The 27656-nt window shown below is 36.7% G+C and overlaps 1 protein-coding gene across 1 annotated transcript in view; it reads right to left on the reverse strand.

Annotated features, from left to right (window-relative positions):
* The window catches only part of DMD (dystrophin), a 2686579-nt gene that overhangs the window by 467280 nt on the left and 2191643 nt on the right, over nucleotides 1-27656 (reverse strand). The window lies entirely within an intron of this gene.

Below are 27656 nucleotides of genomic sequence, written 5' to 3' on the forward strand. Positions count from 1 at the left end.
AACTAATAAACTATTGGTTCAATATACATTTTAAAAGAGGTTGCTAACAAGGAGACACACCTCCACTCACTTGACTTGGTGTATGATAGTTTTATGTTATTATACAGGATGATAAAATGGGCGTCTTAGTAGGTATAATACATTTATTACTTGAGATGAGTTATTAGAGCATAATATATTTATGATTTTGTAAATTTACCAAGCTAGATATTCTTTTTGTTTGTTTCGGGTTTTTTTTTTGTTTTTTGTTTTTTTTTTTGGTTTTTGGGTCACACTCAGCAGCGCTCAGGGGCTACTCCTGGCTCTACGCTCAGAAATTGCACCTGGCAGTCTCGGAGGACCATATGGGATGCCGGGATTCAAACCACCGTCCTTCTGCATGCAAGGCAAATGCCTTACCTCCATGCTATCTCTCCGGCCCCCAAGCTAGATATTCTTTTCATTAACACAATAAATATTTAATTAGAGTGACATGAAACAAAATCCCATTTCAATACAATTTCAGTACATTATGGGTCAAACCATCATTCCATACACAAAATTCTTTTCCAAGCAGACTCTGACCATTAAAAGTTAAGAGAGATTAATAAACAAGGCACTCCTTGGTGTATCGCACCAGCATATGTATTGCGTTCTAGCGTAGGAAAGAATCTTTTAACAAAAACTTTAAGTCTACCTGGGTATTATAGCAGCGTTTAGGCATACCACCATACTCTCACAAGTGAGATTTCCCATTCAAAATATCAACCCTATCTTTAGGCTGGATGGGTGAAAAGTTCACAGGACTTGATGATATAAGTTATACTAAGAGGTGACACATCCAACCTCATTGGTATATAAACACATCAAGAAAATCATCATAGTAGAAGAATCTGACCTTTACATGGTATGTCTTCCTGTGTAACATTTTCAGCTTGAACCGGGGACTACAGCACTGATCCTGTTGCATAGCAAGCCTGAGAAAACCCAGCGACGGAAAGAGCCGAGCTTTAAAATGCCAACTTTGCTTCCATTCTGTTGACAGAATGAATTTCAGGGACAGGCCTCACCAGTCAATAATAATAAACAGTCACTTTGTACTCCACTAAATGGTAGCCAGGCTTGTAGATGTGGGAGGGTCCTCAAAGGGAGGAGGCCTAGAATATTGCAACTGAGAGTTTATATTAAACAGCCAACTTTTCTTATCATTTTGCCGTTTGAAGCCAGACACATTACAAATTCATTTTATGTATGTGTTTCCCTCCTTGTTCCTAGCAGAATGGTCAAAGCCAAAGGAACATTCCTTAGAGAGCTGCCGGGTACCCGCATTCCTTTCTGCCTACACAGTGAATGGAAGCTTTGTATATTATTTGAGTTGCTTTTAGAGATTTGTATGCTTCTGTTCAACAAGATTAAAAATCATTCTGAGGCTGCGGACAATTAGATTGATCAGTGTAACTGGAAAAGTGCCCACCCCCTTCCAAAAATGGACTGAAATGTTTTCTAAAATAAAGGGGAAAATGGCAGCAGTCATATGTTAGAAATTCTGAAGAAATAAGTGGCCTGTGTTTCAAGTCCCAGACTCTTAGATGCAGCATTTCGGATGTTGCAGAAATAGGGTAGATGGACAATGAATGTCTCCTGTCACTATTTTTGGCAGCCAAAGTATCACTGATGGACTCTAAAGAGAATTCTGTCCCATTCTCTTTGACTGGAAGACAGTAAAGGGAATATGGATAGACCTACATCTGAAGTTGAAAATAATGGAAACAGTCAAAGTGATGCAATAACATCTATCTCTATCCCATCAAAATAGGCTTGCTCTAAAAGGAAATAGGCTGATTTTGAAACTAGTTTCTGTGGATCAAATCAAATAGTGGGGATCCTGCAGAACCAAGTTGCCTCAGAGTTACATCATTTCATGTTTGTGTGCTGGCAAGGCATACATGTTCTGCTGCATATGCCACTTCTTCAGCTAAAGAGTTAAAAGAGGTTTATTTATTTTTAAATTATTTGGGGGAAAACAACAAATAAAAGTTATTCAGATAATTCCCTCAATTCTTTCTTTTTTAACTTTTTATTTAAGCACTGTAAAATACAGAATTAAAAAGATGTTGATTTAATTTCAGTCATGCAATGTTCCAACACTCATCGCTTCACCAGTATTCATTTCCTGCCACAAATTTTCTTAATTATCTCTTCTGTCTCCGCCTTTTAGCCTGCTTCTGTGGTAGAAACTTCCTCCCCCCTCTTTATTTGCCCCTTTCCCCTTTAGGCATTGTGGTTTGCAATGCTTTTACTTAAATGTTATCATACATATCACTTTACATCCTAACAGTACTCAGTTCTTGTTCTTTCCTGTTTCTGACTTCATGTTTATTCTTATTTGATTTGTATACAACTTAAAATTTCACCTCAGAATGTTATCATAGAAGTTTATAATCAAACATTTTACTGCATAAAAAAGATGCTTTAGTGACTATAGTTTTCTATATAAGCATGCATATAAATGATTAAATTTTTATGTCCTGCATTTATGACAGAGATCCAGGCTCAATCACTAGTCCCATAGGACTGTGTATATCATGACATCATCAACATGATACTGAATACACATGAAATTTTCCCAAACATAAATAGAATGTTGTTCATAAATTGCCTATTTTCCATCTTTGCTATCTACATTCCACTTCATATAAATATTTTTGTTATATCATTAAAGAGACAAGCTCTAAAACTAATAAATACCCATACTTATCAATGAATAATTACTTGCTCATCTTAAAATTATGAGAAATACAAGAAAGGGAAGGAACTAATTACAAATTTACTTTTTCTAAAAATCTACTATTTTGAGGCGTCCTTCACTAGAGGTGTTCAGGGGTTCCCAAATTTTTATTCCCAGTTATATTTGGACTAGTGTTGTTGGGTTGATAATTTTGTTCTCAGGACTGGTGTTGTATAGTTTGGTCTTGATTGTGAAGGGGCACCAAAGCTAACTAAGAAGTGCTCAAGGGTTCTAGCTAATGCCAGGATCAAATTCAAGGTCTGGTGAATGAAAGGCATGTGATCTACTGCATTGAGATATCTTTCTGGTCCCTCTAGGGTACACTTTTTAATTAATTCACATTATCAACTCAATAGAAAAGGTAACTTTACGCTGCTTCATTGATATTGAAATACAAGCTTCCTTTGGCCACTCAAAGTTGGCTGAAGTGAAATATTACTATCAGGCGCCCACTGCCGCTCCCTGCTCCCCGACCCATGCCGAGGCCCGGGAGCCTGGAGCTGGCAGGCTGGCTGGCATCAGACTGGCTCGAAGGCTGAAAGTTTCTCTACCCTCTGCATCCCAGGGAGCCAGAGCTCAAGGAACTGAGAGGCGCGCCACTGGCACCACCCAGCCTGGCTGCTCTAGAAAACCAGATGGAAACTCACCATAGAACCTCGGAAAATAAAGTCTCAGGTCCGTCTTGAGATGCAGAGGTCCAACACCCATTCTTGATCAAAACTCTCAGCAAGATGGGAATGGAAGGAACCTTTCTCAATATAGTTAAGGCCATCTACCACAAGCCAGTGGCAAATATTATCCTCAATGGAGAAAAACTGAAAGCCTTCCCTCTAAATTCTGGCACAAGACAAGGCTGTCCTCTCTCACCACTCCTATTCAACATAGTATTGGAAGTACTTGCTATAGCGATTAAGCAAGAAAAAGATATCAAGGGAATCCAGATAGGAAAGGAAGAAGTCAAGCTCTCACTGTTTGCAGATGACATGATACTCTACTTAGAAAACCCTAAAGACTCTACCAAAAAGCTTCTAGAAACAATAGACTCATATAGCAAGGTGGCAGGCTACAAAATTAATACACAAAAATCAATGGCCTTTATTTACTCTAATAGTAATAAGGAAGAAATGGACATTAAGAAAACAACCACATTCACAATAGTGCCACACAAACTCAAATATCTTGGAATCAACTTGACTAAAAATGTGAAGGACCTATACAAAAAAAACTATAAAACTCTGCTCCAAGAAATAAGAGAGGACATGCAAAAATGAAAATACATACCCTGCTCATGGATTGGCAAGATTAACATCATCAAAATGGCAATACTCCCCAAGGAACTATACAGATTTAATGCGATCCCTCTAAAGATACCCATGACATTCTTCAAAGAAGTGGATCAGGCACTTTTGAAATTCGTTTGGAACAATAAACACCCTAGAATAGCTAAAGCAATCATTGGGAAAAAGAATATGGGAGGAATTACTTTCCCCAACTTTGAACTTTACTACAAAGCAATAGTTATCAAAACAGCATGGTATTGGAATAAAGACAGGCCCTCAGATCAGTGGAATAGGCTTGAATACTCAGAGAATGTTCCCCAGACATACAATCACCTAATTTTTGATGAAGGAGCAAGAAATCCTAAATGGAGCAAAGAAAGCCTCTTCAACAAGTGGTGTTGGCACAACTGGCTATCCACTTGCAAAAAATTGAACTTAGACCCCCAGCTAACATCATGTATGAAGGTAAAATCCAAATGTATGAAAGACCTCGATATCAGACCCGAAACAATAAGATATATAGAACAACATGTAGGCAAAACACTCCAGGACATTGAGACTACAGGCATCTTTAAGGAGGAAACTGCACTCTCCAAGCAAGTGAAAGCAGAGATTAACAGATGGGAATATATTAAACTGAGAAGCTTCTTCTCCTCAAAGGAAATAGCGCCCAGGATACAAGAGCCACCCACTGAATGGGAGAAACTATTCATCCAATACCCATCAGATAAGGGGACAATCTCCAAAATATACAAGGCACTGACAGAAATTTACAAGAAAAAAACATCTAATCCCATCAAAAAATGGGGAGAAAAATGGACAGTTTGACAAAGAAGAAATATAAATGGCCAAAAGACACATAAAAAAAATGCTCCACATCACTACTCACTAGGGAGATGCAAATCAAAACAACTATAAGGTACCACCTCACAGCACAGAGAATGGCACAGATCACAAAGAATGAGAATAAACAGTGTTGGCGGCATGCGGAGAGAAAGGAACTCATCCACTGCTGGTGGGAATGCTGTCTAGTTCAACCCTTATGGAAAGCGATATGGAGATTCCTCCAAAAATTGGAAATCGAGGTCCCATACGACCCAGCTATACCACTCCTAGGAATATACCCTAAGAACACAAAAATACAATACAAAAATCCCTTCCTTACACCTATATTCATTGCAGCACTATTTACCATAGCAAAACTATGGAAACAACCAAGATGCCCTTCAACAGACGAGTGCCTAAAGAAACTGTGGTACATATACACAATGGAATATGATGCAGCTGTCAGGAGAGATGAAGTCATAAAATTTTCCTATACATGGATGTACACAGAATCTATTATCCTGAGTGAAATAAGTCAGAGAGAGAGAGAGAGAGAGAGAAAGAGAGAAACCAGAATGGTCTCACTCATCTATGGGTTTTAAGAAAAATAAAAGACATTCTTGCAATATAATTTTCAGACACAAAAGAGAAAAGAGCTGGCAGTTACAGCTAACCTCAGGAAGCTCATCACGAAGAGTGATGAGTTTAGTTAGAGAAATAACTACATTTTGAACTGTCCTAATAATGAGAATGTATGAGGGAAATGGAAAGCCTGTCTAGAGTACAGGCGGGGGTTGGGTGGGGAGGAGGGAGATTTGGGACATTGGTAATGGAAATGTTGCACTGGTGATGGGTGGTGTTCTTTACATGACTGAAACCTAAACACAATCATGTATGTAATCTAGGTGTTTATATAAAATACATATTAAAAAAGAAAAGCAAACAAAAGAAATATTACTATCAGAATGAAGGTAACTCTAGGCTCAGCACTACTACTCTGGGTCCTGCTGGTTGTTTCTATCAATAAACGACCTACATACAGTGGGTATTAGAATTTTTAAAAATACCTACAATTGCAACTCATTAGTTATTCTTCCTCCTGGCCCAGAACAGACCATATTATTTTTGTTTTAGAAATGATAGATATTTAAATGATTTACCTATAGTTGTAAATCTGAAAGGTATTTAATTGGATAATTTCAGATCATCTAATCTTTTGGATTTCAGAACTTTTGACTCGAAAAGCTCCTTACTCCATCATTATCTATTTGCTATAAGCATAGATTGTGATAATAGCACTTGAAAAGCTGACAAAGCCTAACTAATGTGGTGGGGAAATGACTATTGAATAAAAATAATAAACAATTATACTAATTTTGATTAAGAACGACCCATATGGAGAGAGTCTATGAATACAAAATGCAGTTCTGATTATTCATTTCATCTCTCATGTTGCAATTGTGTATACTAGACCACCTGCTAGCAAAAATCATTTGCAGTAGAAGGGTCTTTTTACTAAAAGTAGCTTTATTGCTGGTGCCAGAGAGCTAGTATTGGGGTTAAGACAAGTGGTCTTCCATGTGGCTGACTCTTATTTGATCTCTGAAACTGCATAACTGTGTACAGTCCCCTAGTACCACCAAGAATTAACTCTTGAAAAATCTGGATATGGCCAGCTTATTCAAGATCTAGATATACATAGATGTTAGAACAAAATTTCCATCAGTAATCCATTATTTCACAAATCATGTGTATATTACATGTTGTCCCAGCTTGAAGCATCATCATAAGTATAGCAATATAACCATGTTGAAATGGCAGCTAGTAGAGTACCTGCCAATAGTAGCAATCTAGGACTACAGTAGGTTGCTATAAAATAGAGGTGACTTTGAGCTATGAACACAAGACTTTCTTTGCATGCTGTCTGTGAGTTTTTCAGTATAATCCCACAATATAAACCCTAGACAGGAAGGAGGCACAGGCAGGAATACATGTGTATGCACATTACACTATCATGATGGCATTTATCTATGGTTAAGTTTAGATTCTAGAGTCAAAGAAATGCATGTAATTGTTAAACAAACAGATTTAAACTTTTTGGCCACAACCTGCTGTTCTCAGGGGTTATTATTCCTGGCCCTGAAGTCAGGAATTATGTCTGGCAAGTTCGACTGATGCAAGATGCAAGAGGTCAAACTCAGGTGGGACACATACAAGTCAAATGCCCTACCTGCTGTACTGTACTATTGCTATGCCCCCAAGCAGGTGACTGTTATGAATCAAGGAGATCTAGACGATAGTCACTATGAATAAATACAATTTAGTTTCTTTCAAATATATTTTTGTTATTCTTTTTTTACCTTTCTTTTGGGGCCATGCCTGTTGGTGCACAGGTGCTACCCTATCTTAGTTCCTACGGGTCACTCCTGGCTGTGTTTGAATGACCATGCAGTGCTGAAGAGTGAACCTTAGTCTTCTGCATGCAAAACAAGAGTTCTTTTCTACTACTGAGCTTTCTCTACTTCCTCAAGTGGTCTTATTTAACATCTGACTTAACTAGACTCAAGTGTCAGTTAGTACATTCAGTTTAAGCTATTTACTTGTTTTATTTTTGTGATATAATTATTTATGAAGAACATTTCTAAATGACAGCAAACAAAGGTATTGGTTTTATAACTATCACAACGGCAGGTAGCAGCAAAAGTAACAGCTCTCCCCAAAGTTACTCTATACCAGGCATTTTCCAAAGCACTATATAAAAATGCACTTGTTTAGTCCTCTCAGTAACCCTAAAAAGTAGAGCTATTATTTTTATTTTACATGCATGAGAATTAAATTATAGAGAGGGTAAGTAAAAATTTACAAGAACACACAGCTATTCAGCCAGGTAGCCAGATGTCAAACCAAGACAGTTGCACTCTAGGGACTGGCCTTAGCCACCAGACTGACTTTTTTTTCTTACCAAGCTTTTAATTAATAATAGCCCTCTCTTTATTTTAACAAATATAGCACTGACACTAGAAAATAGCATTGTTTTCAGTATCCAAATTATAATTTTATGGTCTTAATAACATAAAGGCTATTAAATAGACCTCAAACAGTGGACAAAGCTATTCACTACAAGAGATAACATATATTTATTGAGAAAATGGGTACATATAAAAATAATATGCATCCCCTCTCTACAAAAATAAAGAGTCTGTATATTTGCACAGTATGAACAAATTGCAGCTGCAAATACCACACTAGGAAGATGAAACAGTGGTATGTTTCTAATGTAATAGGGTCAAGAAGAGGTGGTATCCTGCTTTCTTAAGGGCTTTCCAGAGTTCATTCTTCTTCTGTATGAGTTGAGCCTGTTTCTGTTATGAGTTCCTTTTCTCAATATTCAGGGGCATCTAACTGCAAAGTGGAGCCAAAACACATGCAAGAATAAGTTGCCATTTTTTCCTTTCTACCATGTGATTTTCAAAACATTTTAATCTCTTTTTTAAAGAGTCACCTTGAAATCATATCGTGAATATTAAATGATAATTTTGTTAAAGTTTTCAAATAAGGTCTATAGAATCATGCAAAGACCAAGTGTTAGAAACATATTTTGTGAAGTCCTGGGACTAAGATTGAATTGGGAAGGACAGAAAGGATGATAAAGGTGCAAGGAAAGGAGATCTTGGGAATGGTAGGTAGATGGATGGGAGTGAGCAAGGACAATGGATTGCATGATCTGAATGAAAAGGATAAGTATTAGGCAGAGTCAGATCCTGAATTAAGATACAAAATATTTTTGTAGGAAGAAATTGAGCAAAAACTAATAAAGAAAAGTAAAGTACAAAGACAAGCTAATTGCATGTCAAATGTATCCTACGTAATATTAGTAAAATTATATTATATGTGTGTCATATTGTGTCGCACTAGGTTAAATACAATGATATCTGGAGAAGAATGTGAGAAATGTCAAAACTTTGATTAGAAGAAAAATAAACAAGGAAGATGACATAATTAGTGAGTATGAGATCCTCTTTTACTATAAAAAGTGTTTCCATACTTTCCCCAAACCTCAAAGATAGCAGTACTCACATCTTTTCATTTTTATGCACATGGAATAACTCATGTCTCAAAGAAAAAAAACCTTCCCCAAACGAGAAACTTCCTCTGTTGAATACAACTGAGAAGCAATTGTAGGAAGATTAAAAATAAGTGAACAAATCTACTTACGAAGTTCAAATGAAACAGACCATCTCTAATACTTCCCAAAAGCAAGTAGAGCATGAAGAACAATTACACTAGTTCCTCTTTACTGTGAAATTTTGATTCATTCAAATCAGCTTGATTGGGGAAAAACATATGATTTCTAAGAATTTAAAATGTCAGAAACAGAAGATCCAAAATGGGATTATCCTTGAAGGCTAAGCTGTAAGAAGCAAAAAGTGACATCTGACAGAAAACCAGAAGAGTGTGAAAGGAGCTGTGGGGTGTGCATGGCTGACCAAAATCAGTGTGGAAACAATGGACCTGCATCTATTATTATACCTGAAAAGTCATCACCTCAATTTTTGATGAGTTAAAATCATTGTTAACGATGATTAATCTCAATTATTCAAAAATAGTATGTTCAGTAAACTAAATGTAAGGAGTCACTTGGCTGTAATCCTTCAATGAATTAATCCAACAAGGTTATTATGAAAAGGTAGGACTGCTTTTGAAAAGCTGAATAAAACACAAACCAAAGGTAAAAACACTCTTAGTTTAGTTAGCCTTAATGATTAGTGAAACCAGGGTTATAAGAACTAACTATGTGTATTTGCTTGTACTCATACCTTCTCTTATGAAAAGAAAAATTAAGGATAAGGGCCAAAGTGATAGCACAGGGGACAGGGATCTTTGCTTTGCATGTTGCTGACCAGTTTCAACTCCCTGCACCTCATATGGTCCCTCAAGTCCACCAGGAGTGATTCCAGAGCATAGAACACTGAGAACAGGCAGCTGTAGTCAAAAGTAATAATAAAATGAGTTGAGTTTGAGAAAATTAGAGAAATCTGAAAGTAAAATCATGATGTTTAAACAAAAAAATAATTTAAAAAGTGAGGAGCATGGGCATGTGTTTAGGTGTCTGCTTTTTGTAATTTTGGCGAAGGATACATTTTTAATTCTGTCATTTTTATCACATGCTACAAAAATATCAGTCTGTATTGAGTTGAAATTAGTGCTAGCAAAACAAAACAGTATTAATCTTCCTTCCTTCCTTCCTTCCTCCTTCCTTCCTTCCTTCCTTCCTTCCTCCTTCCTTCCTTCCTTCCTTCCTTCCTCCCTTTCTCCCTCCCTCCCTCACTTCCTTCCTTCCTTCCTTTCTTCCTCCCTTTCTCCTTCCCTCCCTCCCTCACTTCCTTCCTTCCCCTTCCTTCCTTCCTTCCTTCCTTCCTTCCTTCCTTCCTTCCTTCCTTCCTTCCTTCCTTCCTTCTTCTTCCTTCCACTTCCTTTCCTTCCTTCCTTCCTTCCTTCCTTCCTTCCTTCCTTCCTTCCTTCCTTCTTCTTCCTTCCACTTCCTTTCCTTCCTTCCTTCCTTCCTTCTTCTTCCTTCCACTTCATTTCCTTCCTTCCTTCCTTCCTTCCTTCCTTCCTTCCTTCCTTCCTTCCTTCCTTCTTTCTTTCTTTCTTTCTTTCTTTCTTTCTTTCTTTCTTTCTTTCTTTCTTTCTTTCTTTCTTTCTTTCTTTTCTTTCTTCTTTTATTTTTCTCTTTTAATTTTACTTGTGGCCACTGCCATCCTTTTAAAAGCAGCAGAGTTGTCAACCCAAGAGAAACAAGAGTTAATTTGAGGACTGCTGCTTGGCTTGGAGCCTGGTTGCTCTGGGTAGATAAGGAGTGAGTTTTCAGGTCCAGTGCATTGCAATGCATCTTAAACACACAGCTATGGATTTAGGAGTCCACAGGCTTTGCTTTAAAAATGGCTGTTATTAAGGTCCCCAGAGACTATTATCCTGCAGGGTTTGTTGTCTTTGCTTTCATATCTCATTCGAAAATTCTCACACTTAAGCACTAGAACAGAAAAGAAAAGGGATATTCTCTCCTGCCTCAGTACATTCCCAGGTGCACAGCTCTATTTCAAAATCTAATCTTTAAAAAGGTCTGGCCTAGGGTAGATTACCCCTGGAGGAAACTGGGCAAAATCCCATTTGTCAGATCGCCTCAAGCAATCCCCAACTGGGAACATGTGATGTGCTTTCCTTATATGACCCTCTGGTTTATTCCATTCTTAAAATTCCTTTATAGAAATGAAAAGTTCATTTCAGATATACTTGATTAGAAGATGAGAAGTTTCATTAATGTCATTTGCTTTTCCTTATTTCTTTTTATTCTGACACATTACAACCATTTATTTTGCATATTTACTGATCTAACAAACACACATTAAGTACCCACTGATGATTTCATTAGAAGCTCTGGGAATACACATAAGAAAGAGGTAGTTTCAGCACCTTCTTTTCTCCCTTCCATCTTTCTATTGTCGCTTCCTCACTCCTTCCCTTCTTCAATTTAATATTTAATATCTTAATATCCAGGTTACTCAGGAGTAAAAAAACAAGTTGTCCTTTTGAAATATAGAAATTAATAAAATTTGATTACATAGGAAAATATAATAAACAGTTAACTATTAAATATAAAAATAGCTTGAAGGTAAGAAAAGAGGCTCTGAGGTTAGAAAAATAGAGTATGTGTGTTGGTGTTGGACTATACTTTGGTCATAATGGTTAAAAAATGCCTAGGTGAGATAGTTCTAAGTCAGTAAAGACTTAGTAATGAGAAATTGCACTCTTCCTGCCTCAGTGTCTCTACTCTATTATTTGTTTCTGGGTCCATTGGACTGAAAAAGTCCCCACCACCCAGCACATCCCAAAATGTGAACACTTATGCATTGGTGTGACAATTATACCCATTAAACACCACCAATTCTAGGGATTGCTCTTTTGGATATCTCACCTTAAATGATATTGCCCCAATTCTATAGCAACCCTCTTTGTAAATGGGATTATTAAATATTCACCTGCATGACCACTGAAATAGCATCTTAAGGGCACATACACTGTAATAACAGAATATGCAAAGAAACAGCTTGTGAAAAATATAAAAAAGGATCAGATATAAAATAATTGGGAATCTGAAGCTCAAATCACTGCACTGACAAATATTTAAGAACAATATTTAAGAACCACGGGAAACAAATTCACTACCTCTGGCAGACAGGAACACTATCCCAGGCACATGATTAAGCTCAAATAGAGCCTCAAGCTTCATCCTTGAGGAACTGTAATAAATTATCTATGCAATGGCCATGGAAATAAAGCAATCACTGGATGAAAAAATCAGCCACTCAAACATGAACTAATTCAGCATATCAAAGATTTCATACAAATGGAATTGAAGGAGTTAAAATGTAACAGCAAGTACTGTATCAGTAATATTTAACACAAAATACTAGGCATCATCAATAATGAAGTGACAAAAGGAAAGTAAATGAATGGAAGAATATGTAAGATTCATAATAGATAATAGCAAGAGGAATAACCTTAAATTATAGGAATATGAAAAAATAAGAGGGAAAAGACAAGGAAGAATAATAATGATCAAGAACTTTCTTAATCTAAGGAGAGAGAGGAATCTGCATAGATACAAGGGACCCAAAGATTACCAAACAAAACAGACTGAAACAAAACAATACCAAGACACATAGTAATTTAAATGGCAAAATCAAAAGACAAAGACAGACTACTTAAAGCAGAGAGACAAAAACCCTGATAATGCAATGGAAACAATACAACAATTTACAACAGACCTTCATATTGCAACAGATTTTCCAAAAAGCTAGGAAGGAGTGGAATGACATATTCAAAGTCCTGAATGAAAATAAAAACTTCCAGCCAGAAGTCTATTATTCGCAAAACTATCATTTAGACTTGAAGGAGGTATAAGAACCATTTCAGACAAATAAGATCTATAAATTTGTGACAACTAAACCAATTCTACAAGAATTACTAAAAAGCTGCCTATAAAACACAAATAGATTCTTAAAAAAACAATTTGATTCTGGTCCAGAGAGATAGCACAGCAGTAGGCCTTTTGTGTTGCATGCAGCTGTTCTAGGATGAATCTTGGTTTGATTCTCTGGCATCCTATATGATTCCCCCAAGCTGGAAGTGATTTCTGAATGCATAGTCAGGAGTAAACACTGAATGTTACAGAGTGTGGCCTTTTCAAAAAGCAAAGCAAAACAAAACAGAAACAAAAAACCCACAACTTGATTCCATACACACATACACAAAATAACAGCATATCCTTATATATAATTCATTGCTCTCAATGTCAATGGACTAACATCTCTTATAAAAAAGCATAGAGTAACAGGATGGATCAAGAAAGAAAATCCATCCATCTGCTGCTTACAGGAAACATACCGGAACTCACAGGATAATTGTAGATTCATAGTGAAAGGATGGAAAACAATCATACAAGTCAATGGAAGAAAAAATGCTGGGGCAGCCAGACTTACATCAGACAAAATAGCATTCAATATAAAGAAAGTAAATAGAGACAAAGAGAGGAGGGCTGGAAGATCCAGCTCACGACATGAAGCTCACCATAAAGAGTGGTGAGTACAGTTAGAGAAATAATTACACTGAGAACTCTCATAACAATGTGAGTGAATGATTGAAGTAGGAAACCTGTCTAGAGCACAGACGGGGTGGGGTGAGGAGGAGGAAGATTTGGGACATTGGTGGTGGGAATGTTGCACTGGTGAAGGGGGTGTTCTTTACGTGACTGAAATCCAACTACAATCATATTTGTAATCAATGTGTTTAAATAAAGACATTAATATAAAATAAAAAAATGGGACAGGAAATGAACAGACATTATCATAGGAAGACAAGCAGATAGTCAATAGGCATGTAAAAAAGTGCTCAGCATCACTTATTAGGGAAATCTAAAACCTGACAATTTCACACCAGTAATAATGGCACATATCAGAAATAGTAAGAACAATCTGCTGGCAGGATTCTGGTGAAAAAGGAAATCTTATTTACTGTTGGTGGGAATTCTGTCTGGTTCAACCCCTGTTGGGAACAATATAAAGAATACCCAGTAAACTTAGAACTGAGCTACCATATGACTTAGAGATTCCAATTTGGGTATCTACCCTCAGGACTTAAAGACATTAATTAAAAAGTAAATATATGCACTATTTTAACTGTTGCACTTAGTACAATAATTAAGACATGGAATCAACTTAGATGCCCAAGGATATATATTTTTTAAACAGGTGGAATATGTATATAATGAAATACTATATAGCTATAAGGAAAGGTGAAATCATACAATTTGTTGTACTTTGGTTAGAACTAGAAGAAAGACAAACAGGATGATATTACTTATCTCACTTATCAAGTAACTGGTTGAATAAATGTAATGTAGTAAATGGGAGGTGCCTAGATAACCCTTGAACCCAGAGCTTATGGAGGAGGACAAAGAATGAAAGAAATAAAGTGGAGGAGGAAGAAAACAAAGGGAAGTAATAGGAGAACTAGGATCAAGACTTTGGTTATACTTGTGATATGGGAGAGTGGTGTATCTATATATTCAAAGCACAAATTCAACAACACTGAAAACACAAGATCTAATATGCGATCACTGTACTCTGTAATGTGCCTGTCAAGGGGGTAGGGACATGTCTGGGAGTACGGGAAAGCTTTGGAGGAATATTCACACAGGTTGGCATGGTATTGAAATACTATATGACTAAAACTCAACTATCAATAACTGTGAATCATGGTTCTTTAGTTAAATATTTTTAATGAATGAGAAGATATCTATTATAGGAAGACTCAAGTTCTCAGAACTCCTACTCCAAAGTAGGAAATATTTTCATTAGAAGTTACTCAGAAAGAAAGAAATGTGGTGGGGGCTAGGAAAATAGTAGGAAATGTAGGACAATTGCCTCACCTGAAACCGATCCCTGACACTATATATGGTATCTTGAGCTCCACTAGGATTGATATTGAGGGCAGAGACAGGAGTAATCCCGAAGCACCACTGAACAAGGTTCAACAACAAAACAAATGAAAAGACATAAAAGAAAGAATTATGGCTAGAGATAAGAGAAGCTTCAGATAATATAGGGCCTTGACATCTCATGGTGAAAAGTTCAAACTTCCTTTCACATGCATTTTGAAAGCAGTGAAATCTTTGAAGCAGGAAAGTGACATGATCTGATTTAGGCTTTAAATAAATCACTATATTGATACTTGAAAATTAAAAAAGGGCAAGAGTGAAAACAAGAAGTCAGATTAGAGGACAAGCCCTTTAATCCAGGCAAGAAATAATGGGATTTCTGTCATGGGATGATCACAGAAGAGAAACAGACCAGTATGAGATAAAATTTAGATGCTTGATTTATTATGGATTATAGGATAAAATAAAAGAGAGTATTATCATGAAAATAACTTCAAAATTTTATCTAAAATAACCTAAGGACGGTAGTGCCATTTATTTAGGTGATAAAAACTGGAAAAGGAGTTTTAGGTTCTATTTTTAGCATGTTAGTTTAAACATAGTGAGACTTTAAAGTAGATATTTTAAATAAACATGTTAAACTCAGAGTGCAGGTCAGGAATTCTAGATTATTTAAGTTACTGATAGGAAGTCTATGGAAAGAGGTAAGCATGTCTATGGAGGGAGAAGAGGGGAAGATAAGGAAATGAAAAACCAACTCCTTAGTATCACCAAAATTGAGAGTTTATGGAGGTGTAGACAACCTGGCAAAGGAGACAAAAGGGAAAGAGTCAAAGAATTAGAAAGAAAACAAAGTAAGGACAGTTATCATGGTTGTCAAGTGAAAAGGTTTTTATCTACTGGATTTGGTAACAAAGAAGGTAATTAGCAACCTTGAAAAGTAGTTTCACAGCTGTTTAGATAGAACAGGTGTTCAATCAACCTCTCACTACAAAGGCCTATAATAATGTTCTAATGTTTTTATCCACAAAATCAGGTACAGAGAATGACTGGAAGCCAGAGACTCCCACTGCAGTGGTCACTACCAGCATGTTTTATGTCTTAATTTTAGAATGTATAAGATAACTCTTCAACTTCTTTATACACAGAGATTCTTGGAAATATAGGCTGGATACCCTAGTTTCACAGTTCAGTGCTCTATCATATTAGACTCCAAATACAGTGCACATTATGACAGTGTATTGACAAAATACTCTAATGTATCCATTTCCTTTTGATTACATCTGCTATTATGATCTAAATCTTATGACCATAGAGACCACTGAAATAGGCAACAGCACACCATAGACTTTTGTTACAGGCTCCGCTCATTAAGTATGTTTTTTTCAACTTACGTTTTTGCAAATTACTATTATCTCCCCCACTTTCCCCCTTTTCTTCTTTTTCAATTCAAGCTATGATAGTATTATATCAAGATGACTACACTGTCAGTTTTTTTTTCAGGAAATAAACCTCGATGCACAAGACCCAGTGGATGATACTACATCGGGTAGGCTCCTCTTTTATTTTTCTTAAATCCTACATATGAGTGAGACTATTCTGTGTCTTTCTCACTTCTTATTTTTGGTAACTTGGTAGCATTACAGTGGGTCATGTTAAACAACAAATAAAGGAAAGACATATACCAATAATATATGTCTTCATCATACATAAGACATATACTCATATATGAAATATAACATAATATTGTCCATGTGCATCCATGTATCGAAGAATTTTATTACTTCATTTTTCCTGATAGCTGCATAGTATACATTTGATAGAATTGATCTCTACAATTTTTCTCTTTGAAATATTGAACCAAAAGTGAGAAAAACTTAGTTCCTGAATCAGTCACATAGCTTAATTCTTTCCTCAAGAGAATCAATGTTTCAAGATTGTATATTAAAACTAAGCAATTAGTGGATGTCAGGTCTCATCTTATCCTAACAGCAATATGTAAGAAGGCAAGAATAACATATGGAAAAGTGCCATAATTATTTCTGATACTACACTAGAAATTATACCAGCCATGTAGCTAATTTCCTCTGGCTTGTTTTAATTATGAGCATTGTAAATATAGAACAACAACTTTATTCCATTTCTTATCCCATGCATGATATCACAATACTATCCCCAAACAAACTTACTGGAAAGCAATTGTTCAGGACAGTCTTCTTGTATGATAAATAGATGATTTCCTGTTTTTTCGATTTCATGAAAGAGTCTTGCCAGGATTGGTAGTAGTTCCTCTTGAAATGTTTGAAAGAATTCATTAGTGAATCCATCTGGGCTTGGGCTTTTGTTTTTGGGCAGACATTTGATTACTGTCTTAATTTCCTCAATAGTGATGGGGGTGTTTAGATATGCTACATCCTCTTCATTCAACTGTGGAAGATTATAAGAGTCCAAGAATTTATCCATTTCTTCCAGGTTCTCATTTTTAGTGGCATAGAGTTTCTCAAAGTAGTTTCTGATTACCCTTTGAATCTCTGCCATATCAGTAGTGATCTCTCCTTTGTTATTCCTAATACAAGTTATCAAGTTTCTCTCTCTCTCTCTCTCTCTCTCTCTCTCTCTCTCTCTGTTAGTTTTGCCAGTGGTCTATCAATCTTGTTTATTTTTTCAAAGAACCAACTTCTGCTTTCGTTGATCTTTCAGATTGTTTTTTGTGTTTCCATTTCATTGTTTTCTGCTCTCAGCTTTGTTATTTCCTTCTATCTCCCTATTTTTGGTTCCTTATGTTGAGCACTTTCTAATTCTATGAGCTGCGTCATTAAAGTATTCAGTATGCTCCTTCTTCTTTCCTGATGTGTTCTTGCAAAGCTATAAATTTTCCTGTCAGGACCGCTTTAGATGTGTCCCAATAGGTTCTATTGTCATTTGTTTCCAGGAAGGTTTTGATTTCCTCTTTGGTTTCATCTTGGACCCACTGGTTATTCAGTATTAGGGTGTTTAACTTCCAGGTATTAAATTTTTTCTTCTGTGTCCCTTTGTAGTTCACATATAATTTCAGGGTCAGTGAAGGTAGCCTGCAGAATTTCTATCCTCTTGATATTATCGAGGTATATTTTATGTGCTAGCATGTAGTCTAATCCTGGATAATATCCCATGTACATTAGAGAAGAATATGTATCTAGGTTTTGGGGGGTGGAGTGTCCTATTTATATCTACTAGGCCTCTTCCATTTCTCTTTTCAAGTCTAGTATATTCTTGTTGGGGTTCAGTCTGGTTGACCTATCAAGTGTTAACAATGCCTTTTTGAGGTCTCCCACAATTATTGTGTTGTTATTGATATTATTTTTCAGATTTGTCAACAATTTTATTAAATATTTTTCTGGCCCCTCATTTGGTGCATATATGTTTAGGAGAGTGATTTCTTCCTGCTGTATATATCCCTTGATTAGTATAAAATGTCCATATTTGTCCCTTATAACTTTCCTGAGTATAAAGTTTGCATCATCTGATATTAGTATGGCCACTCCAGCTTTTTTATGGGTGTTGTTTGCTTGGATGATTTTCCTGCAGCCTTTTATTTTGAGTCTATATTTGTTCTGACTATTCAGATGCGTTTCTTGTAGGCAGCAGATGGTTGGATTGAGTTTTTTGATCCATTTAGCCACTCTGTGTCTCTTAACTGGTGCATTTAGTCCATTGACATTGAGAGAAAGAATTGTCCTGGGATTTACTGTCATCTTTCTATCGATGTTTGGTGTGTCTGTTGGTCAGTCTTGTCTTAAAGTAGGTCTTTCAGTTTTTCTTTTAAGACTGGTTTTGCGTCTCTAAAGTTTTTGAGCTGTTGTTTGTCTGTGAAGCCATGTATTCTTCCTTCAAACCTGAAAGTGAGTTTTGCTGGGTGCAGTATTCTAGGTGAAGCATTTATTTCATTGCTTTTTGTCACTATGTCCCACCACTGCCTTCTGGCTTTGAGTGTTTCTGGTGACAGGTCTGCAGTAAATCTCAAGGATGTTCCCTTGAATGTAATTTCTCTTTTTGATCTTGCTGCTTTAAGAATTCTGTCTCTATCTGTGGAATTCATCATTGTGACTAGGATGTGCCTTGGGGTGTTTTTTCTGGGGACTCTTTTAGTTGGTACTCTTCGGGCATGCATGTATTCTTTAGCTCTTGTAGTTTCTCTTTAATGATGTTCTTGACTGTTGATTCTTCCTGGAGATTTACTTCCTGGGTCTCTGGGACTCCATTGGTTTTTAAGTTGTTTCTGTTGAGCTTATCATAGACTTCTATTTTCATCTGTTCCCATTCTTTGAGTAATTTTTCCATTGTTTGATCATTTGCTTTAATGCTTTTTTCCAATTTCTTCTGCTGTATGTAGTTGTTATTTATCTCATCTTCCAGTGTACCAATTCTATCATCAGCTGCTGTTAACCTGTGGGAAACTTCATCCATTTTTTTCTTCAATTCATCTACTGAGTTTTTCAGACCTGTCATTTGACCTGAAATTTCAGTTTGGAGTTTTCTGATTTTTATCTTCATATTCTCTTGATTCTTATTAGTGTTCTCTTCTATACTTTCTTTGAGTTCTGTAACATCTTCCATATTGCGACTCCAAACATTTTATCTGAGAGACTGACTAGTTGGTTGGCTATGTTCCAGTCATCAGAGTTGCTATCTCCATTCTCTATGTCTGGTGCTGTCCTGCTTTGTTTCCCCATTGTCTTACTTGTATTGTGGGTTTTTCTACGTGTTGTGGTTGTATTCATTGGCTAAATGATGTATGCAGCCGCGTAGCGCTCCTCTGGATCCTCCCTTTCTGGGCGGAAAAACTCACCTCCAGGGAAGGCTAGCCGTCCGAAGATGAAGCCACATACACAGTAAATCAGGTCTGCAGATGCTGCACAGAAGACAGACAGTCCAGAGAGATGTACCAGACTTCAGCATTCCATCAGAGTTCCACCAGCTCCTCCCATTCTGGGCGGAGAAACTTTCCTCCAGGGATGGCTAGATGTCTGCAGATGAAGCCACACACACAGGAAATCAGGCCCGCAAATGCCACATGAAGACAGAGAGTTCAGAGTGCTGTGCCAGGCTTCAGCGTTCCATCAGAGTTCCGATGACGAATTTTCTATTGCCTCCAAGTCACCAACATGTATACTGCTTCTCAGTGATTATTTTTTCTCCCACTCTTACCCTGGATAATTTACAGGTAAGCAACTCATCTAATCCAGAATTCTGTAGACAATCAGAAGCCCAGAGATACAATACTCCAGTCTGGAAACCTAGCCCAGCTGCTGGTCTGCTACAGAGAAAATCCAATTGCTGACCTCTCTGCTGTTTTCCGAGGTGTCTAATCCAACCAATTAACATAGGTTCAAAGAAGGCTAGATGAGTTCATATCTTTAACTTCCAATACAATATTGAAATATATAGCCCCATATGTGGCTACATATGACTTCTATTCTTTAAATTTCATACTGAAGACACAAATATATATGTGGTAGTCCACTGTACTGAAGTAATCCTCACTGCCTCTCAGAGCTGAATCAATAAAATTGTTCTCACTGGGTAAACTACAAAGACTCATCCAAGAGAACAGCCGAAACAAAAGATATAAAGATAATAGCCCCAAAGGCTCTGCTAGTATCAGCCAGCTCTATAATCTCTCAAATAAAGATGTTAGTGACACAATGATGCAGATGTTTTAAGAAGTTCATATAGACAGAAGTACAAGTATGAGGATAGAAATGGAAAAAAACTACATCTGGAAGTATTATAACTCAACAGTATGGTTGATAAAATAAAATTTAAAAATCCAGTGGAAATTCTTAGCAGTAGAATAACAACCATGGAGTAAAAAGTTAGTGAACTCCAAGATGGTATGCCAAAAAAAAAAAAAAGACGGGAGGAAAAAAGATGGGAGAAAGTTTTAAAATAAATGAATAAATGAATAGCACACCAGCACACCAGATAATTTATACAATGAGCTCAAGACAAATAATATAAGAATTATTAGCATCACTGAATTACAGGAAGTAAAATTTAATAATAAAGAACCAGTAGTCAAAGAAATAATAGATAATATTTTCCCAGAATTGAGGATTCCATTCACCCAGATTCAAGGTGCCTAAAGAGTACCAGACTAGAGGGATCCAAAAGAAAAAAAAACAAGCAGAATGATAAAGCTAGATATATAGACTGAATACTTAAACTGTAAAAATAAAAGAAACTCATATACAAAGGATATCCTATCATACTCACAGTGATGACCATTTTAATGATCAAAGGATACTACATAAAAAAGAACTCACATTTCTAAATATAATCATGGTCCATCAAATATTTAAAACATTTGCTAATACATAACGTAGCCAATAATAGCAGCATAATAGTTGTAGGTGACTTTAAACCTCATCTTTAATCACTCAATAGATCAGCCTATCACAAATTATACAAGGGAATTCTATCCTTGAAAAATGTAAGACATGGAATAGCAGATACACATAGCCCCAAATTGAGTACACAATCTTTGGTGATGTACCACTGTGAAACTTTCCATCCCTTTTAATGCTAGCTTCTATAAAAAATAACTATTTGTTGAAAAACCCTCTGCCTATTTTAGTCAGGTTTTTGTTCCTTTCTCACATTGATTATTTCCTTCCATGGAATGGGGGTTCTCCCATAAAATACAACTAAATTACTCATAAAACCACAAGACATAAATGTATTATTTCAAGAGGCTCACAGTTTCCTGGAAAAGTATTAAGCAAACACATAACCCAAGTAACATGAGTATATTAAAGAATGCATAGCCTCATCGGGAGAACAGAGCCATGCTATTGTCATTAAGATTTGTAGGTGCCATCATACAAGTATTAATATTTGAGCAGGCTCTTGAAAGATGTGTAGAATTTGACCAAGATAAAAATAGGAGAATGCACTTTGAGGCAGAGGGAAGACATGATGAAGGCTTAAGATAAAATGAGCTAATCTAAGAACTATGGCCAGATTGAGTTACTATATGGGACCTTGGAAAATGCTCATATGAGGTGTGAGAGAGGGGTGTGTTTTTCATTATCATCCACATATGTTTGTGGAGATGGGTTTCATAATATATTGACAGGTTGTCTAACACAGTAGTTAAAATGCAATTAGATATTAGCAGTTTTTCTAGCCCAAATTTGAGAGCCACCAGAAAGGGTTTCTAATAGCCTGCTAACTCCCAACAATGGATGCCCTGATTCTATGTCTGAAGGTAGAATTAGAAAAAATGCATTTCCAACAATGTTTTAGATAATTTTTTTGGTTTTTGGGCCACACCCGGTGATGCTCAGGGGTTACTCCTGGCTGTCTGCTCAGAAATAGCTCCTGGCAGGCACAGGGGAGCATATGGGACACTGGGATTCAAACCAACCACCTTTGGTCCTGGATTGCCTGCTTGCAAGGCAAACGCCGCTGTGCTATCTCTCCAGGCCCATGTTTTAGATCATTTTAATCCTGCAAGTCAAGGGACCATAGTTTGAGAAGAAACCTCTAGTCAAGCATAAAGGTTCTTCATCTTCTGGAAATCTTAAATGTCTTTGTGAAATAATGCATTTTCTCTGAGAAGCCTGCACAGATAATTATAGACAATATAGTTTCAATAACTGTATCACAATATTTTCATGGTGCCAGGAATCTAACCTGGGATTCGAAAATGCAAGACATATGCTCAACTACTGAGCTCCATATCAGCCCACTTGTGCCATTTTGAGACCAATCAGAATAAATGGAAAGCAGATACCTGCTGGTAAACAATCTCTCTTCCGAAAAAACATAATAAAACTAATTATGAAAAATAATCCTTCAAGACTTATTTGAATAGAAAATTCTCAAAAAGAAAGACACCTGGAAAAATATCACCAACATTTTATTTTTCTTACTTAAGCATTTTGGAATTACTGATAGTTTATCTTAGGCATAAAAGGATCAGATTCAGAGGAGGGGTGCAATCCCAAGGCAGCCCCTGGGTACCAAAAGGAGAAGTTTTTCATTTGGGCCACAGTCAATCTGGTCCTTTCCAGTTTTCACCTGCCATCTGATTGAAGAAAAACAAAAAAAAATGTATGGATGTGAAAAAATAGAGGAAAAGAAGGTATTTAACCAGGGGACTGAGGAAGATCAAAGAATTTTGCACCTCAGGGAATGGATAGCTACAACTCTAGGATTTCTGTCTAATATAGGCCAGTTAAATATAATTTTAAGAATGAGACCAATAGAAAATTCAAGTCAGCTGTGCAGCAAAGTGATAGAAGACAGCCCTCATAGTAGAGTATGTACTTTTTGTTTTTGTTTTTGGGCCACACTCAGTGATGCTCAGGTGTTACTCCTGACAATGAGCTCAGAAATCACTTCTGGCTTTGGGGACCATATGAAATGCCAGGGGATCGAACCACCATCCTTCCTAGGTCAGCCACGTGCAAGGCAAATGCCCTACCGCTGCACCACCATTCTGGCCCCAGGAGAGTATGCTTTAAAAGAGCGTATTGCCATTTTAATCTCTGGCCATCATCAGTCAACATTTCTCAGTTCCTGACCACTTGGAAATTGCATGCAAAAATGTTAGGGTTTTTTTTCCCGGAATAGGAAGGAAGTTGAAGAAAGTACATTTCCCCTTTCCCCTTTACTTAAGAACCTTCCTTATGAGCTTCCCATTACCCAATTTATTGATAATATTAAAGGACTCTGGAGAAAAGAAAGCAATGGTATTCTTTATTTCATGAAGAGAAAGAAATCTTTCATTTAAAGAACCTGAGGCTTCTCTGCATTTGTGCACGCACAGAGTCAGAAACATGAGGCAAATACTGTATTATTCATTTTGGCAACTAAAATTCAAGTGCAGGCTGTGATGTTGGGAGAAAAAGGCCTGCTGAGCTGCAGTGCAGAGCTCTTCCTTCAGCTTCTTGAAGAAATGATAGTGCCACAGGCAAAAACGCCCAGTCGAATCTAGGGAAAATACACCTCTGAGTCAATGAAGATTTTCTGTTATTGCATAGCCTGTTTTGCCTAAAGCCAGAAAAACTGTCTGATGATAATGTTTTAGCTTCTGATTCATCTCCTCTGTCTTCAATTCTTCTCAGCGAACTTTTATTGGGTCTCATCATGGGCACATTTACAGAGTAATTTCCATAATGGTAAAATCTCTTCAAATGAGATTTAAAATGTAATTAAAGGGCAGATTTGATGTGGGAAAGGCATTGTTGTGCAGTGGCCATACATCATAGTGCCAGAGTGTGCTCATTCAGCTAGCCTATGGCATGACCCCAATTTTGCTCTGGTAAGATTACATGTCCTTGTCTCATGCTGATGATTTGATTAGGAAAAAAATAAAAGAAAATTAAAGAGTCTCTATATTGGAGAGTTTAGTTCATGAATATAAGTTAGAATTTTGCCTCTTTTCTTCATTCTGTAGCCATGATTTTGAGGCAGCCAGCAAGTAACTGCTTGGTGAATAATGAGAAATAGACAGGCAAAAGCTGAGAGGATCAGTTGGACAAGTGTTCTCTGGAAATCCTAGGGCTTATTCTTGTGATTTTAAGTGAAATTGGTAGAGAAATGAAAGCTCCAAGTTATAATTTTCTAAATGGATGGATGTTTGCTCCTGGAAAACTGCCTGGGCCCAAGAAAGCAAGAAAAGATTCATTGGGAAGTTCGTTTTTGATAACCCTAAAGGCCACCAAGACTGTCCTTCACTTTAAAATCAATATAATATTTGAAGTTTGGAATTTCATAAACCTTAAAAATCTTGCCTAGAGACAGAGGGCAGGGTGCATGTCTTGCACAAAGCAGACCTGAGATTAATTGATCCCCTGCACCCCTTATGGTCTCTTGAACCTCACCAGGAATAATTCCTGAGTGTAGAGCCAGGAGTAATCCCTAATCACAGCTGGGGATGGCCCCTAAATCTAAACCAAATGAATAAACAAGCATAATATCTTCTTATGATGTTTGTCAAGAAGTTTGAAATGCTTTACCATAAGGTTTACATATTGATCATCAAACAAGACAATAGAGAAATCATATTTTAATATGTAGGGCAAAATGAATCCTTGATAGAGCCAGATTTTAGATCTTAGATCATACTTAAATAACAGGTTCTGGGCCATTTAAATGAGGGCCTGACACCATTTAAATACTATGTGTTCATTACCTACTCTTTTAAATGTATTGTGGTGATGTTTAAATAAAAACGTGAAATATTTATTGAATTCTATAGAGCATTGAGAGATGCACTGATTTTCCTCTGTGCTCTGCTCTTTGCCTAAATGAAATATTTCACTTGGCACAACAGTTTTTCAATGGACCAAAACTTTACTGGTGATATCAGGAGTTACAAAATAAAATAATGTTTGTGTTTTAAAAATAACATTACATATATAAAATCAGGTTATAACTAGTAAAGAGAATTTGAAGGTGTTTAATCAACAGAAAATGACAAATTCTCACTAAATAACCACCAAGGATATAAGGGGAACAACATTTTTATAGTCAAAAGTAAAACACTAGGAAAATTAACACAGGTTTGGGTCGAAAATGAATCTACTGTATTGCTGACATAAAGTCAATACATATATTCTCTTTATTCTAAGAAAAAAATGCCTGCAAGTTCATTTATGACTTCACCTTGCTTGTCCAGGATGGAATGCAACTTTGAATATGCCGTAAGAGCAAACAATTCACAGGAAGTTTGATTGCACTAAAACAATGACCTCTTTGAGTCAAATGACGTTCATCATACTTTGGACAGAGTTTTCTGCCAAAGAATTCCCCTATGTCCCACTCACCAACAAAGATAAAAGGATTGGAGAGAGACAGCACCTTAGTCTGCAGAACGGGTTGATTTGCTTGCTCTAACTCAGCCTAGCTTTCTTTGCCTGAATTCACTCTCAGGAAAAGTCTGACAGGATAACTTGGAGAGCTGCTACCTAGCTTTCTATTTCAAATATCCCACTGCTTCCAATTACTACTGATTTTCCTTCACAATCAGTAGCCTTGAAATTTGAACTACCCAGTCAGTTTAAATGCAGAAGAGAAATTTTTAAGGGAACTGAATCAGAAAAGGTTTCCTGTTTCTGAAGAGCAGCATTGTGCTTCATGATTGTTTTCCATTAGTCTTGACTTCTAAATGAGGCAGTGCTTCTTTTCATGTTCTAAACCAATGTTTCTTTACTGTTTTCCTTAGGAATCCCAGGAAACTGCAGTGAAAATGAGGGGGAAAGATTTGATTCAAGAGTTTTATAACATGATGTTATTATTGTGTTTCCCTAGATAAAGTAGATTTCTAAGGGATGTGGAATTATTTTTCTTTTCTTAAGTAGTCCACATATGCCTCAGAAACCTTTGCTTGAAATAGACAGTTCTAACTAAATAGTTAATTACCAATCTAGCATTCTTCTTTTTGACATCTTTATTCAATAAATAAGTAAAAGCAGTTCCCTCAAATAGACAATGAGCTCCAATATCATGCTCCAATATTATGCCTATAGAACTGAGTCTGCAAAACTGCATGTCAGAAGGTAGAGTGGTGGAGGGGTATTTATAATCTTCACTCTAGTGATGAATGTGGGAGAGTAACAATAGAACCAATTAAAATCAATCCATGGCTCCTACAATGGTGGACAGGAGCAATAGTATTAAGGGAAGTGTGCTTGTCTTACATTCAACTAACCTGGCTTCAATCACTAGCAATCTATATGTTCCCCTGATCCCCATCAGAAATGATACCTGGGCACAGAGCCAGGAGTAATTCCTGAGTACTTCTGGTATTGTCCTAGCTCCTTCAGAAGACTACTGCAATTAATTGTCATATTCAATAAGTCAATGGTTTCACAAATCTCAACAGTCATATGTGTCACAGGCTGTTATACACAGACATGTTTGATCTCCCACATGGATGGCCTCAGCATTTCTTAAAGTAAGTGATTTATTGGGGGTGCTGTCACTGGAAAGATAAGAGTTAAATAGTGACTCAGGTGCAACTGAGGGGCACTTTCTCTTTGCTCACTTATAAAAGATAGGTTTTCAGGGAAGCAATGACTTTTCCCCCTGAAAAGTGGATGGTATGTGAAATTAGTTTAAGGCTCTCTGATTGGGGCCATTCTGATTGTGTTACTTTGAGTTTTGTAATTTGAGAAGCATTTGAGGTACAAAAGAGAGGTACAGAAGCAAAAGATTCCTCTTTAAATCTTGAAAAAACCTACAGCAAACCCATGAGCAAAGATAGATAGCATGAGAGATAGAATGGAAACCTGCCTATCTCATTTTACTTCCTAGGACCCCTCTGTTCTGCCCCTGTAATTCTTCAAAAATTATTCCCTACTACCTTTGTAAACCCTTCTTCCCAGAGTTCAGGATGACTACTTTAACATTCTTGAAGTTGAACATACGTTCAAGACAGTAAGCCGATTGAAACCAAATGAATCACAAAATTTCAGAGTATAAGGATGCAAAGTTTAGATACTTAGATGGTAGCAAAGGAGGGGCAGAAAGGCTTAAGCCATTTGGGGTTAGAAATCTAGTTAATAATACTATGATGGATTGGCTTATTCAAGCTTCCACACTACCCTTTTTTCCAGGTAGAAAATTGAAAAATGCATTTGTTAGCCTTCTAGGCAGCTAGGATTGTGGATATACATAAGGTTTTGAATAGTTAGGTTGGCAGGTAAAATGCAGAGCACCCAATTAATTCTGAATTTCACATAAACAATGGACAAGTATGTTACACAAATTCTTATTTTGGGAGGCCATACCC

Source organism: Suncus etruscus, chromosome X (assembly GCF_024139225.1).
Source record: "Suncus etruscus isolate mSunEtr1 chromosome X, mSunEtr1.pri.cur, whole genome shotgun sequence".
Lineage (NCBI taxonomy): Eukaryota > Metazoa > Chordata > Mammalia > Eulipotyphla > Soricidae > Suncus > Suncus etruscus.